Source organism: Hylobates moloch, unplaced genomic scaffold, assembly GCF_009828535.3.
Source record: "Hylobates moloch isolate HMO894 unplaced genomic scaffold, HMol_V3 SCAFFOLD_8, whole genome shotgun sequence".
Lineage (NCBI taxonomy): Eukaryota > Metazoa > Chordata > Mammalia > Primates > Hylobatidae > Hylobates > Hylobates moloch.
Window position 1 is genome coordinate 32,036,203 of NW_026652283.1, and position 17,054 is coordinate 32,053,256.

General features: G+C 41.5%; 1 protein-coding gene and 1 pseudogene across 8 annotated transcripts in view; both read left to right on the top strand.

The window, feature by feature from the left end:
• Positions 1–17,054, top strand: part of AMN1 (antagonist of mitotic exit network 1 homolog) — a 64,617-nt gene that overhangs the window by 2,625 nt on the left and 44,938 nt on the right. The window contains exon 2 of one of the 8 annotated variants that reach the window (XM_058442661.1): positions 12,963–13,156. The exons of 6 other annotated variants lie outside the window; for them this stretch is intronic. The gene's annotated coding sequence lies outside the window, so the exon portion shown is untranslated. The remainder of the gene's footprint in view (positions 1–12,962; positions 13,157–17,054) is intronic. One more of the 8 variants, XM_058442660.1, reaches the window with a different exon arrangement.
• On the top strand, positions 9,831–12,258 carry LOC116812480 (stathmin-like; annotated as a pseudogene).

Consider the following 17,054-nt stretch of genomic DNA (forward strand, 5'->3'; position numbering starts at 1 on the left):
AGTAACAAAGTTACTGGTTTGTAACAAAGTAAGAAGCTTGTTTGTAACAAAGTAAGAAGCTTGAGCCAGACTAGTAATTAACTGTGTCACTAAGCACACTATTTAGTCCAGCTGATGAGGCTTTCTCCATGAAGGAAACAGGGCTTGGTTTATGCTCTTGCATAAATTCCCTATCTCCTCACTGATCAGCACTTTAACACTGCCTTAGAGAATCCTTTGGATCTGGGACATGAATAGTTTTGAATAGAGGAACCACGGAAAGAGAAGAATTAGAAATTACTCTTTTAGCTGGGTGCCGTGGCTCACGCCTGTAATCCCAGCACTTTGGAAGGCCGAGGCAGGTGGATCACCTGAGGTCGGGAGTCGAGACTAGCCTGACCAACATGGAGAAACCCTGTCTCTACTAAAAATACAAAATTAGCTGGCCGTGGTGGTGCATGCCTGTAATCCCAGCTCCTTGGGAGGCTGAGGTGGGAGAATCGCTTGAACCTGGGAGGCAGAGGTTGCGGTGAGCCGAGATTGCGCCATTGCACTCCAGTTTGGGCAACAAGAGCGAAACTCCGTCTCAAAAAAAAAAAAAGAAATTACTCTTTTAGTTTTTAGCTTCATTGACAGGTAGAATGGTGATTAGACTATTATGGAGGAAGAAGTGTCTTACGGGGAAAATGAATCAGAGTTTCCAGTAGAAATATCAAGCAGGCAGTTAGAATATAATTTTGAATCTGAAAGAACGATCAAGGATTAGGCTGGGCGCAGTGGCTCACGCCTGTAATCCCAACACTTTGGGAGGCCGAGGGAGGCGAATCACTTGAGGTCAGGAGTTCGAGACAAGCCTAGCCAACATGGTGAAACCCTATCTCTACCAAAAATACAAAAAAAAGTTAACCGGGCGTGGTGGTGCACACCTGTATTCCCAGCTACTTGGGAGGCTGAGGCAGAAGAATTGCTTGAACCCAGGAGGCGGAGCTTGCAGTGAGCCAAGATGGTACTACTGCACTCCAGCCTGGGCAACAGAGTGAGACTCCATCTCTAAATAAATAAATACATAAATAAAATGAAGAGAGATCAAGGACTGAAACTAAGATTGGGGGTATAACTTTTTAGATGATAGGAAGCCGTGGTTAAGTTTAAAAGAGGGCGATAGAGAAAAAAAAAAGAAAATCAAGGACAAAATTTTATGTAACACTTACATTAGAAGCAGTCCATGTTGCCAAAACTCTTTTATTTGTTAGATCAATTCACCATATGATGAATTGGCCAAATAGTAATAGGTTGTTTCTTTTAAGTATAAAACGTAGAGTAACTAATACTGGTTGGGATATCCACCCGTCTCCCCAATTGTTTTACAGCTTTTAAAGATTTTAAGTTTTAGCTGACTTCTTTTCGTTTTGTCTTGAAAAATGAGACTGCCTGTGCCAACTGTGGGGCCTGAGAATCAACATCACTTATGTCAACCTAACTTTTTGCTCTAGGAAATCTTTGCAAATCAGTTTATCTAAATAAACAGCTATCAGGACAAACATTTTGATTTTGAGGACAAACTATGTTTATTTGGACAGATTGCTCATCAAGGCTGGCTTCTCGTGTCCATCCGTTTTAAATTACTAAGTCACAAACTTTGCCTAATCCTTACCCATTCACCACTGTAGGGGGAGAAGCACCCACTTAAACTGGTGGCGTTTATATCCCAGAACCTTATGTGTGTATATATATATATATATGTATATATACTCTTGCCTAACTTTCCTCTGTTGAAATGCTACCAAAACCCCATCAAGATGATCTCCCTTGCTGTAGTAAATGTAATATATGATTTGACAAATTTAATCAATTTGTTTGACCAGCAGGATTTCTGGATGGGCTTTGTGGCCATTTAATAGTCCTCCCAGAATTTTAAGAACTATTTGATTTGTTTCTGTCCCAACTCCCTGCTATTGCAGCTGGAGGGAACTGGAGCAGAAAGAGGAAACCCTTTACTTTGGGAAACACATGGTACAGCGTCTGCACTGCTGAGCTCAGAGAAGAGCATACTAAAGGGCTAAGATGAAAAAGACTGAGAGAAAAAGGTGGCGGTGGGGGGCAGAGAGCCATGTTGTAGGAAAAAGGTTACGTATTGAAATATACCTGAAATCTGCATAAAGCAAAATACAGTAGTCTCTCCTTATCTGCTGTTTTGTTTTGGCAGTTTCAGGTACCTGCAGTCAACCATGGTAAAAAAAAAAAAAAAATATATACATATATATATAATGGAAAATTCTAGAAAGAAACAATTCATAAATTTTAAATTGTGCACCATTTTGAGTAGCATGATGAAATCTCACGCCACCCTGCCCTGTCTGCCCAGGATGTGAATTCTGCCTTCGTTCAGCATATCCATGCTGTCCATGCTGTCCATGCTGTCCATTTATTAGCCTTCTTGGTTACCAGAGCTATTGTCGCAGGGCTACTGCATTCACATAACCCTGATATTACTTAATAATTGCACCAGAGCACAAGAGTACTGATGCTAGCATATTGTTACATGTATTTTTTATTTTTCCACCCAATCCCTGCAGATATTGTTATAACTGTTCTATTTTATTGTTGTTGTTCATCTCTTACTGTGCCTAATTTATGTATTAAACTTTACCACAGGTATGTATGCATAGTAAATGCAGGGTATATATAGGATTTAGGATTCAGTACTATCCATGATTTCAGGTGTCCACTGGGAGTCTTAGAATGTATTTCCCATGGATAAGGGGGATCTGCTATATAACAGGAGTGATTGTCAGTCACTTCAAATGCTTTACTTTTCTCTGATCCCCTACTCACAGAGGTCACGTGCAAGAGGAACAAGAGCACTTTTACAAAGTTACACAGACTTACCTTGTTTCCTTGCTTGACTGGTGTGGGTCACTCTAGGGGTACTTGGTGAGCAGTATCCTCAACCAAGTGGTAGTTATCTTCGTAATCTAGGGCAGGAGTTGGTAAACTTTCTGTGAAGGGCCAGATAGTAATATTTTCAGCGTTGTGGGCTACACACCCTCTGACACAGTTACTCAGCTCTGCCATTGTAGAACACAAGCAGCCACAGACAACACATAAAGAAATGGCAGCAGCCTGAGGATGATAAGGGGTGTGAAATATCTGTTGAATACCTTGACTATTGGCTCATTATTGAGCAACCTTTGCAGTAAAAGACCTATCATTGTCAGAGTGAAAGTGGTCTGCTTTGGGAGGCCGAGGCGGGTGGATCACCAGGTCAGGAGATCGAGACCATCCTGGCTAACATGGTGAAACCCGGTCTCTTCTAAAAATACAAAAAATTAGCCAGGCATAGTGGCGGGCGCCTGTAGTCCCAGCTACTCGGGAGGCTGAGGCAGGAGAATGGCCTGAACCCAGGAGGTGGAGCTTGCAGTGAGCCGAGATCTCAGTGGTCTGGAAAACCAAAAACATAACACACTTTGATCAGTGTGGCTGGAGTTGGTTGATGAGACTGAAACCATGAAACCATAACCTGAAAAAATGTCAACAACTGTAACACATTAACAGTAGCCCCAGGGGTGGTGTGCGCGTGTGCGTGTGTGCGTGTGTGTGTGTGTGTGTGTCAGTCAAAGGCCGTGTTCCAATAAAATTTGATTTCTTTTTTGTTTTTTGAGATGAGATCTCACTCTGTTGCCCGGGCTGGAGTGCAGTGGCCCGATCTCAGCTAACTGCAACCTCCGCTTCCCAGGTTCAAGTGATTCTCCTGCCTCAGCCTCCCAAGTAGCTGGGATTACAGGCATGCACTACCATGCCTGGCTAATTTTTTGTATTTTTAGTAGAGACAGGGTCTCACCAGCTTGGCCAGCCTGGTCTTGAGCTCTTGACTTCAAGTGACCTGCCCGCCTCAGCCTCCCAAAGTGCTGGGATTACAGGTGTGAGGCCACCTTGCCAGGTGTAAAACTTGATTTCTAAAAACCAGCAGCTGGCCAGGTTTGTCCCACAGGTCATAGTTTGCTGACCCCTGATCCAGGTTTCAGTACAACAAGAGAATCCAGGTGGCTGAACCAGAATTAAGCTTGAATTTCCTAAGTTCCCTTTTGCCAGACTGCCACCCAGAGAAGGTACCAACCAGGGTGGCTTGGAGTCATTGTTTGGAGAAAGCAAGCTGCACGTCATGCCCAGGAATTGTCAGAGTGGAATCCCAGAATTTCAGACTAAGTCTAGCGAACCCTCCCCTTTTCATCCTGATCATTATATAGGAGGTGGCCAGGAGACTATGAACCCTTTCAGGGTGCCTTTTTTGTGACCAAACTACCTTACTAAGATGCATAGACCAGGAGAGTGTGATGGAGGTAGAGTCAGAAATTTCTTTTAGTGGATTTTTTTAAAGTCTGTTTTACTTCTTGTTGGAGCCAACAGCCTAAGGATGATAAGGGGTGTGAAATATCCATTGAATACCTTGACTATTGGCTCATTGGTGAGCAACCTCTGTGCAGTAAAAGACATATCATTGTCAGAGTGAAAGTGGTCTGGAAAACCAAAAACATAACGCATTTTGATCAGTGTGACTGGAGTTGGTTAACAGACTGGAACAATGAAACCATAACCCAAAAAAATGTCAACAACTGTAACACATTAACAATAGCCCCACGTGTGTGTGTGTGTGTGTGTGTGTGTGTGTGTAAGGCAACTTGTCAGAAGTAAGAGGGACCACACCCCATGCAATACGGTCTATTTCACTGAGACAAAACAGGTTGACTTTTGAAAGGAAGCACAAGACCAGCATGCAATGGGTAGCGTCAGATACATGTAATCTTTACTTTGTTCCTAGGCCATGATGGCAGATGTTGCTATGTGCAGTGTGTTGTTGCAGTGCGCAGACTGCTGATCCTGGCAGCAGTGGCAGCAGTCTGGATGGTGTATACTTGATTAGCAGCGTCATTGCAGTCCATTAGAGAATGAGCCATTACCATGGACATCTGTCTGATTCTCAGCTGTGATTTGTTTTCACAGTTCACAGTCCTAAAGAGGAGTGTCTGTAATCCGCTAGTTTGTTTTCTTCCAAGTGGCAGACCAGGTAACATTGTCAACAACCCAAGAGTCAGTAAAAATATAATATGCCTTGACCAAGGAGGTGTTGTTTGTTGACTAAGACAGATATTGGCAAACTTTGTAGGCTCCACCTACAGTGTCACTTTAGCCTCTCTTCCCCACTGAGGACTTTACCCAGACCCCATCAGTTGCATTTAGTTGCCTTTTTCCCCTAAGGGATCAGAGACCAAGGAGCTTAATGTGTGCCCAAGTTATGAATTATAGCAACAGCCAACAGGAGACTGCTGTTCACCAGCTGGAAGTGTGGGGAATGCAGAGTGGCAGGGAGGCTGGCTCACAGGGAATGCCGAGGGTGGTGAGGATGATACTTCCCTCTTGCTGTCCACTCCTGTATTGATGCCTCCAGTATTGATGCCACCCCAGTATTGATGCCACCCCAGTATTGATGCCACCCCAGTATTGATGCCACCCCAGTATTGATGCCACCCCAGTATTGATGCCACCCCAGTATTGATGCCTGAGCATCAGATACCCAGCTTCCTCCCCTGGGCACCTCCCACTGAGCATCCAAGCCCAGAAGTCCTTCTTTTTCTGCCCCAGTGGAAACCACTACATTTTACTCCACAGTCCTTGATAATTTTGGCCACCCGTATGCCCAGCACCCCATCATCCTCACCAATTAAATCAGACTGTGGCAGGAGCCAGATATATAAGCAGCTGGCTTTGCACTGTTAGGCAAAGCTCTACATTCACTTTTGTTTTGAGAGACTGCTCACCTGTGGCTCAACCAGATAAACGCGGCTGGTCTCAAACTCCTGGACTCAAGAGATATTCCCACGTTGGCTTCCAAAGTGCTGGGATTATAGATGTGAGCCACTACACTTGGCCTACAATTCTGCTACAATTTGACTTCTAAGCATATACTCAATTGAATTGAAACTGGGTACTCAAATACTTGTATATGAATGTTCATAGCAGCATTATTCACATTAGCCAAAGGTGGGAAAACCCAGACAGATGTCCATCAATTGATGAATCAATAAACAAAATGTGGTATATTTGTATAGTTGAATGTTATTCAGCTGTAAAAAGGAATGAAATACTGATACATACTACAGTGTGGATGAACCTTGAAAACATGATGTTAATTGGAGGAAGCCAGACACGGAGGCCACATATTGTATAAATCCAGATAAATCAATAGTGACAGGAAGCAAATTGGTAGTTCTGAGGTATTACAACCCATAATTGGTATCTGTGAGAAAAAGGAGGAATGGGGATTGACTTTTTGACTTTTTTTTTTTTTTTTTTTTTTGGAGACAGAGTTTCACTTTTTGTCCAGGCTAGAGTGCAGTGGCACAATCTCAGCTTACTGAAACCTCCTCCTCCATGGTTCAAGCCATTTTCCTACCTCAGCCTCCCAAGTAGCTGGGATTACAGGTGCACGCCACCACACCCGGCTAATTTTGTATTTTTAGTAGAGATGGGGTTACACCATGTTGGTCAGGCTGGTCTCGAACTCCTGACCTCAGATGATCCACCTGCCTCAGCCTCCCAAAGTACTGGGATTACAGGTGGGAGGAGCCACCACACCCAGCAGGGACTGATTTCTTTTTCTTTTTTTTTTTTTTTGAGACGGAGTCTCGCTCTGTCACCCAGGCTGGAGTGCAGTGGCGCAATCTCGGCTCACTGCAAGCTCCGCCTCCTGGGTTCCCACCATTCTCCTGCCTCAGCCTCCCGAGTACCTGGGACTACAGGCGCCCGCCACCACGCCCGGCTAATTTTTTGTATTTTTAGTAGAGATGGGGTTTCACTGTGTTAGCCAGGATGGTCTCGATCTCCTGACCTCGTGATCCGCCCACCTCGGCCTCCCAAAGTGCTGGGATTACAGGCGTGAGCCACCGCGCCTGGCCCTCATTTCTTAATAGAGATAAGTTTTCTTTTGGGCTGGTGAAAATGTTTTAGAACTACATACAGGTGGTAGTTGTACAACATTGTAAATGTACAAAATGACACTGAAGTGTACACTGTAAAATGAGTAATTTCATATTATCTTTTATCTCAACTTTTTAAAAGAAAAAAGAAGTAAAGCAATGTATATTGACAATGTCAAATGACAACAGAATGGAAAAATTAAATGTAGTATATTCACACAATGAAATATATGTATACACACATAAATGTATCATCTATCTATTATAACATATATTGAGAATGAAATGAACTGTGGCTGCATGCAACCACTTGAATAAATTGCACAAACATAAGGTTCCATTGTATAACTATACTGTAATTCATTCTATTTACTGTGGATGGTAATTTGAGTTGTTTTTAGTTTTCTCTGTTACAAACAGTGCTGCTGTGAGTTTTGTTGTCTACATCTTCTGACTCAAAAGTGCAAGGTTTTCCAGGGTTGATACCTACAACTGGAACTGCTAGATCTTAGGATCTATACATCTTTAGCTTTACTAGATAAGGCCAAACAGTTTTTCAAGATGCTTGTACCAAATTACATGCCTACTCTCAATGTTTGAGAGTTCTGTTGACTACCATCTTGACCAACATTTGATGTTCTCCACACCTTTCTGAAGTCTTTGAAGTCTCTAAAGAGATATGGAGGTTTGATAAAATGCTACATAAGTCCTTACAATCACTAGATCTACTGTGAGCAGTACAAATAACATATTGTATATTCCAGAACAAATATAATAATTTTATGTGTATATAATTGTATATATTTTTACTTCCCTAACAAAATGTCTAATCTTTTCTCTACATTTTTGAAATTTCTGAAAAATTTGCATTTCTGATCCTAGTGATGCTTAGGAAAGATTTTATATCATTAAAAAGAAATTGGGAGGTCACTTCCAAGATGGCTAAATAGGAACAGCTCCAGTCTACAGCTCCCAGCGAGATCGACGCAGAAGATGGGTGATTTCTGCATTTCCAACTGAGGTACCTGGTTCATCTCACTGGGACTGGTTGAACAGTGACTGCAGCCCATGGAGGGCGAGCTGAAGTAACTGCAGCTGGTTGAACAGTGACTGCAGCCCAGGGCAGGGCATCGCCTCATCTGGGTGCAAGGGGTTGGGGGATTTCCCTTTCCTAGCCAAGGGAAGCTCTGAGTGACTGTACCTGGAGGAACGGTACACTTCTGCCCAAATACTGCACTTTTCCCACGGGCTTCCCAATCGGCAGACCAGGAGACTGCCTCCTGTGCCTGGCTCAGCAGGTCCCATGCCCATGGAGCCTTGCTTGCTGCTAGTGCAGCAGTCTGAGATCCACCTGGAATGTGGGAGCTTGGCGGGGGGAGGGGCGTCTGCCATTGCTGAGGCTTGAGGAGGTGGTTCTATGCTCACAGTGTAAAAGTGGCAAGGAAGCTCAAACTGGGCGGAGCCCACCACAGCTCAGCAAGGCCTCTAGATTCCACCTCTGAGGGCAGGGCATATCTGAACAAAAGGCAGCAGACAGCTTCCTTTTTTTTTTTTTTTTTTTTTGTGAGACAGAATCTTGCTCTGTCACCCAGGCTGGAATGCAGTGGCGCGATCTCCGCTCACTGCAAGCTCCACCTCCTGGGTTCACGCCCTTCTCCAGGCAGCAGACAGCTTCTATAGAATGAAATGTCCCTGCCTGACAGCTCTAAAGAGAGCAGTGGTTCTCCCAGCACAGCGTTTAAGCTCCGATAACGGACAGACTGCCTCCTTAAGTGGGTCCCTGACCCCCGTGTAGCCTGACTGGGAGACACCTCCCAGTAGGGGCCGACAGACAGCTCATACAGGTGGGTGCCCCTCTGGAACAAAGCTTCCAGAGGAAGGACCCAGCAGCAATATTTGCTGTTCTGCAGCCTCCACTGGTGATACCCAGGCAAACAGGGTCTGGAGTGGACCTCCAGTAAACTCCAACAGACCTGCAGCTGAGGAGCCTGTCTGTTAGAAGGAAAACTAACAAACAGAAAGGAATAGCATCAACATCAACAAAAAGGACATCCACACCAAAACCCCATCCATAGGTCACCAACATCGAAGACCAAAGGTAGATAAAACCACAAAGATGGGGAGAAACCAGAGCCAGAAAGCCTGAAAATTCCAAAAACCAGAATGCCTCTTCTCCAAAGGAACACAGCTCCTCGCCAGCAAGGGAACAAAACTGAACAGAGAATGAGTTTGACGAGTTGACAGAAGTAGGCTTCAGAAGGTTGGTAATAACAAACTTCTCTGAGCTAAAGAAGCATGTTCTAACCCAACACAAGGAAGCTAAGAACCTTGATAAAAGGTTACAGGAACTGCTAACTAGAATAACCAGTTTAGAGAAGAACATAAATGACCTGATGGAGCTGAAAAACACAGCATGAGAACTTCATGAAGCATATACAATATCAGTAGCCAAATTGATCAAGCAGAAGAAAGAATAGCAGAGATTGAAGATCAACTTACTGAAATAAGGTGCGAAGACAAGATTAGAGAAAAAACGAAGGAAAACGAACAAAGCCTCCAAGAAATATGGGACTATGTGAAAAGACCAAACCTATGATTGGTGTACCTGAAAGTGATAGAGAGAATGGAACCACGTTGGAAAACACACTTCAGGATATTATGCGGGAGAACTTCCCCAACCTAGCAAGACAGGCCAACATTCAAATTCAGGTTGAACAATGAGAACACATGGACACAGGGAGGGGAACATCACACACCGGGGCCTGTCGGGGGGCTGGGGGCAAGGGGAGGGAGAGCATTAGAACAAATACCTAATGCATGCAGGGCTTAAAACCTAGATGACAGGTTGATAGGGGCAGCAAACCACCATGGCACCTGTGTACCTATGTAACAAACCTGAACGTTCTGCACATGTATCTCAGAACTTAAAGTAAAATTAAAAAAAAAGTTAACTATAAATCTTAGTTACCAAGAAATCCCAGTTTCTGATACTGCCTCTTGTGAATTAAATTACACTGTTACACTGAATTAAATTAGACTGTAGACAGATTAGAAGGTACCACGGAAGAGTCTTGAATTAAAACAAGTTTAAAGTAGCTTGACACTAGAGAAGAATTTATCTAATCTTTCTTCATAAAGAATGTGTTTATTCAGGAATACCATTTGACCCAGCAATCCCATTACTGGGTATATACCCAAGGGAATATAAATTATTCTATTACAATGAATGTTTGTTTTATTGCACACATATGTTTATTGCAGCACTATTCACAATAGCAAAGACATGGAACCAACTCAAATGCTCATCAATGATAGACTGGATAAAGAAAATGTGGTACATATACACCGTGGAATACTATGCAGCCATAAAAAGAAGTGAAATCATGTCCTTTGCAGGGACATGGATGAAGCTGGAAGACATCATCCTCAGCAAACTAACACAGGAACAGAAAACCAAACAACGCATGTCATAAGTGGGAGCTGAATGATGGGAACACATGGACACAGCATGGGGAACACACACTCCGGGGCCTGTGGTAGAGGGGAGCAAGGGGAAGGATAGCATCAGGACAAACAGACAATGCATGTGGGGCTTAATACCTAGGTGAATATCCCGGAACTTAAAATAAAAATGTAAAAAAAAAAATCAGTTCCTGGTGGTTTGTAGGTCAAAAAGTAAAAGTGAAACAATAAACTTAGTGAATTCTTCTAGAAGAAAACATAGGAGAATATCTTCATGAACTTAGGACAGGGAAAGTTTATAAACAGGACAAAAAATCACCTCCTTTAATGGAAAACACTGATAAATTGGACTATATTAGAATGTACTTCTCTTCAGCAAAAGACATGATTAAGAAAGTGGAAAGGCAATCCACAGAATAGGGGAATATATGTGCAACATATATAACAAACAGAAGGTTCATATCCAGCCTATAACAGGAATTCCTATATATCAGTAAGAAACATAATTAACCCAAAATGAAAGAGGGCAAAATACTTGAGTAGATACTCCACAAAAGAGGATATCCAACCAGACAATAAAAAGATGAATGTGTACTCTTATTAATCAGAGATTGCAATTTAATGCCACATTGCACTGCTATTATATACCCACTAAAATGACTAAAATTTAAAAGATTAACAATGCCAAGTGTTGGCAAGGATATGGACCACAAGAATGCTCATTCACCAATGGTAGGATTGTGATTGGGTACAACCACTTTGAAAAACTGGCATTAAGCTAAACATATGCCTACCCTGTGAGCCAGCAGTTCCACTGCTAGATACATATACTCAGTTGATACGTGTATACCAAAAGACATGTCTAAGAATATTCATATTGATATTCATAATAATAAAGAGTTATAAACAACCCAACTGTATATTCACTGTAGAATAAATTGGTCAAGCAACAGAATATTATACATTATTGAAAATGGACATGAACAACGTGAAAATGGAACTGAATAATCTATAGCTACATGCAACAATGCAGATAAATTTCACGAACATAATGTTGAGCAAAAGAAACGAAGGGAAAATGATGGAGCAATACTGAAATCAAACAGAATCGTCTCTAAAGTGAAAAACATGAATACGGATAAAGAGAGACATTACTTAATGATAAAAGGAATATTCTACAAGAAAATATCATGAATTTGCAACTAACACCAGTCTTACAAAAAGGAAACCTGTCATGTAGTTTAGTCAAATTTAGTCACGTTAGTTAATAAACTACTCTTACATTTTATAAATACAGAAAACAGCTCAGAGTGTGGTCAGGTGGCTCAGACCTAACAGAGGTTTCCTTATCCCAGTGGATTTTGTAGAATACACTGCCAATCTCTTGTCTGTCATTCGTCATGGCTTCTTCTGATATCCGGGTGAAAGCACTGGAGAAGTGTGCCTCAGGCTAGGCTTCTGAGCTGATTCTCAGACACCATGAAAAGAATCCATCCCAGAGTTCCTTATTTCCCCTCCAAAGAAGAAAGCTCTTTCCCTGGAGGAAATTCAGAATAAATCAGAAGCTTCAGAAGAAAGACACAAGCCCTGCGAAGCTGAGATCTTGAAGCAGCTTGCTGAAAAATGAGAGCAGGAGAAAGAAGTGCTTCAGAAATCAATAAAAGGACAGCTTCAGTGAAACAGCAGAAGAGAAACTGGCCCACAAAATGGAAGCTAACAAGGAGAACAAGAAGGCGCAAATGACTACCACACTGAAGTGTTTGCAGAGAAAGATAAGCACATTGAAGAAATGCGGAAGAGCAAAGAATCCAGAGATCCTGGTGATGAGGCTGAAGCTGACTAATTTGTTCTAAGAACTGACTTTCTCCCCACTCTTCTTCCTAAATATCCAGACTATACTGGCCAGTGTCATTTTATTTTTTGCTCCTGACAAATATTCTAGAAGCTGATGTAGGACTAGATGGGTAAATCCAGACTGTACAATGTTGTTTTAGGAGCTAAAGGGAAGAAACTGGAAGAGTTTTACTCTTTTTCTAAAATGTTGGTCTTTCTAACATAGCTATTTTTCTCGTTGCATCTTTACTACTTCAGTGCACTTGGGTTAATGGCTAGTACTGTACTGGGTTGGTGAAACATATTTGTGAAAAGAGTATGTAGTGCCTTCTTTTGAACTGTTTGATACTGAATATTTGTTCATTTTTAATCCCAATTGTGTCCTAATTTTACCAGATGCTACTGGACTTGAATGGTTAATAAAATTGCAGTGTTGTTGGTGGCAGTGACTTCTTTCTATTCAGGTAATAAGTTAAAAAGATCCTCCTAGTTTATATTTGTTTCAGGTAGAGCTTTTAGGTCAATGGAAATAACCAGCACACACATTACTGCAAAGTCCCTGCTTTTGAGTTTCTTGCTCCAGAGTTGTTTGTATTATCTTCTTCTACAATCATTGCTTTGTTTCAATGCCTGGACCCTGATCAGCTGTTGCTATATTCTTTCAAATGTTTATTTGCAAACAATCTTTTTTGTTCTGTGTTCCTGTTTAAAAAGCAGATTAAGGCCAAGTGCAGGGCTCATGCCTGTAATCCCAGCAGTTTGAGAGGCCAAGGGAGGAGGCTCACTGCAGCCCAGGAGTTCAAGACCAGCCTGGGCAACATATAGAGACCCCATCTCTACAAGAAATACAGAAAATTAGCTGATTGTGGTGGTGCATGTCTGTAGTCTCAACTACTTGGGAGGCTGAGGTAAGAGGATCACTTGAGCCTTGGAGGTTGAGGCTGCAGTGAGCTGTGATTGTGCCACTGCACTCCAGCCTGGGCAACAGAGTGAGACCTTGTCTCAAGATAAATAAATAAAAATTTTAAAGGCAGATTAAAGGCACAAATGGTGTTTCTAGAGAACAATTTAGAGGGAATCTTAAGATCCTAGTTGGAGATACGTGGTGGTTTGCTTGCTTTATGTTACAGGTGGAGGTGTATTCTAATACTTTCCTGCCATAGAAGCTATAATTTGAGAATTGGAAATTTTTTTGGCCTTTTTTCTTTACTCCTGACTCATAGTACAGCTTTGAGAATATCATAATATTAAAAAAGCTTTCCGTGCTGCTGTAGCAGCTCCTGTGAAATGATTTAAGGTAACTTTATTTATATTTTAAAAATCAATAATTTATTTATAGATATATATTAGTATTAAAAGTATATAATTAAATAATGGACAGGACCTATTTTTAAAACTTTATGGTAGTAATTGTCTCTACAAAGAGAGATACGTAGAGTAAACCAGGCAAGTATATAAAAGGGGCTTTAATTTTATCAGAAATTTTTTTTTTTCTTTTTTGGAGACAAGGTCTAGCTCTCTCACCCAGGCTGGAGTGCAGTGGCACAATCACAGCTTACTGCAGCCTCACCTCCTGGACTCAAACAATCCTCCCACCTCGGCACCCCCATACCCCAGGTAGCTGGGACTATAAATGAATGCCACTACACCCAGCTAATTTTTGTATTATTTGTAGAGACAGGGTTTTGCCATGTTGCCCAGGCTGGTCTTGAACTCCTGGGCTCAAGTGAACCTACTGTCTCAGTCTCCCAAATTGCTGGGATTATAGACACAAGCCACCATGCTCAGCCTTAATCAGAAATGTTTTATGTCTTGAGATGTCTGACACAAATATGATAAAAGAGCAACAAAATTCTGGGTTTGAGGTACATAGATGTATATCATCCTGTTTTATATTTCTGTATTTTTGAAATTTTTTATTATAAAACAAGCAAAAACTTGCAGAAATGAAAACTTGATTTTAAATTACAAATATCATAAACTAGAAATTCCACATATTTAGTAGAAAAATAAGAATATAGTAGAATTAGATAATACTGTAAATAAGCATATATACACATTAAACATATTTATGTGCAAACACATATACATACATGGAGAGAGATACTTATACACATATATATATAACACACAGAGAGAACATTACATCTCTCATGTAGATAATATACATTCTCTGAATATATAGAGCATGTATTTGACCACAACAAAGAGCTCTTACAAATTTGTCAACAAATAACAAAATGGTCCTCAAAAAACTGAAAATAGAACTACCCTATGATTCAGCAGTTTCACCACTGGGTAAATATCCAAAAGAAAATAAATAAATATATAAAGGAGATATCTGCACTCTCATGTTTATTGCAGCACTATTTGTAATAACCAAAATATGGGCCGGGCATGGTGGCTCACACCTGTAATCCGAACACTTTGGGAGGCCGAGGTGGGTGGATCACGACGTCAGGAGTTTGAGACCATCCTGGCCAACATGGTGAAACCCTGTCTCTACTAAAATAGAAAAAATTAGCTGGGCATGGTGGCATGCACCTGTAGTCCCAGCTACTCAGGAGGCTGAGGCAGGGGAATTGCTTGAACCCAGGAGGCAGAGGTTGCAGTGAGCTGAGATTGTGCCACTGCACTCCAGCCTGGCAACAGAGCAAGACTCCGTCTCAAAAAAATAAAAATAACCAAAATACAGAATCAACCTAAGTGCCCATCAATGGATGAATGAATAAAGAAAATGTGGTATAATACATATACACGATGGAATATTATTCAGCCATTAAAAAATAATGAAATCTGCTGGGTACGGTGCCTCACGCCTGTATTCCCAACACTTTGGGAGGCCAAGGCAGGCAGATCACGGGGTCAAGAGTTCAAGACCAGTCTGGCCAACATGGTGAAACCCTGTCTCTACTAAGAATACAAAAATTAGCCGGGCGTGGTGGCATGTGCCTGTAATCCCAGCTATTTGGGAGGCAAAGGAAGGAGAATTGCTTGAACCCGGGTGGCAGAGGTTGCAGTGAGCTGAGATCGCACCACTGCACTCTAGCCTGGGCGACAGAGCAAGACTCCACCTTGAAAAAAATAATAATAAAATAAAATAATAGTCAAATCTTAGTCAAGTGTGGTAAGCATGCCTCTAGAAGCTGAGGCAGGAGGATCTCTTGAGCCTAGGAGGTTAAGGCTGCAGTGAACTATGATTGCACCACTGCACCCCAACATAGGCAACAGAGCAAGACCCCATCTCGGGAGAGAGGGAGGTAGGGAAGGAGGGAGGGAGGGAGGGAGGAAGGGAGGGAATGAATGAATTCTGACATATGCAGCAACATGGATGGAACTGGAGGTCATTTTGTTAAGTAAGCCAGACACAGACAAATGTCACATGTTCTCATTCATGTGTGGGAGCTAAAAAAAAGTGGATATCATGAAGATAGAGAGTAGATGGGTGGCTAACAGAGGCTAGGAAGGGTAGGGGATGGTGGCATAGAGAGAGGTTGATTAATGGGTATAAATACACAAATAAAAAATAGTGTTCAATAGATGGGTAGGGTGACTATAGTTAACAATAATCACACTTCAAAATTGTTAGAAGAGAATAACTTGAATGTTCTAGCATAAACAAAAGATAAATATTTAAGGTGATGGATAACCCAGTTACCCTGATTTGATATTTACACATTATATGAATGTATCAAATTATCACATGTACCCTGAAAATATGTACACCTATTATGTATCAATTTTTAAAAATAACAAAACAGGCAAAGATAAGTATAGATTGTTTATAGAAAAGCATATCCAGATAGCCAGCAAGTTCATGCAAGGATGTTAAGTTTACTGGCAATTAGAGAAATACACGTTAAAGTAATAGTGAGACATCATTTTCACCTGTTAGGCCTTCCAACATTTAAGAGTAGGTGATCTTGAAAACATAGTGCTGAGTGAAAAACTAAACAAATCTATGACAAGTCCCATGTTTATAAATTAGAAATGCATGCATACAACAAACATGTTAAAAGGAAATATACAATGAAAGGATATACATTAAACATGAGAATGGTTTCCTAGAGGGGTGGGGAATGGGAGTGGGAAATGGAGATAACAAAGAAATGGAAAGAATAAATAAAATTAAAATTAAATATAAAATAAATAAATAGGGCCAGGTGCGGTGGCTCACGCCTGTAATCCCAAGTCAGGAGTTTGGACCATCCTGGCCAATATGGTGAAACCCCGTCTCTATTAAAAATACAAAAATTAGCCAGGTGTGGTGGCAAACACCTATAGTCCCAGCTACTTGGGAGGCTGAGGCAGAAGAATTGCTTGAACCTGGGAGGCAGAGGTTGCAGTGAGCCGAGATCATGCCACTGCACTCCAGCCTGGGCGACAGAGCGAGACTCTGTCTCAAAAAATAAATAAACTAGCCATAATATCTATTGCTGGAAGGATGTAGGGGGAAAGGAGCTTTCTGACACTACTAATAGAAATATGAAGTGTTTTCCAGACTTTCTGAAAAATAATCTGACAACATATCCTAGAAATAGTGGTAATGCTTGTCAGCATACAAGTCACTAAATAGATCATCCGTACTGTGAAATATGATGTGGCCATTAAAGGAGAATCAGTACTGTGTCGGATGCCTTGAAGGGATTTCATAAGATACTGAATGAAAGACGGTGTATAAAAGTAAGTGTACTGTGGTGCCATTTTAGGAAACAATGACCCCTCCCCCACACAAGCCTTTAAACGTGTGTGTGTGTGTGTGTGTGTACAAGAATAGAGAAAAATAAGAATATATGCTACATTGGT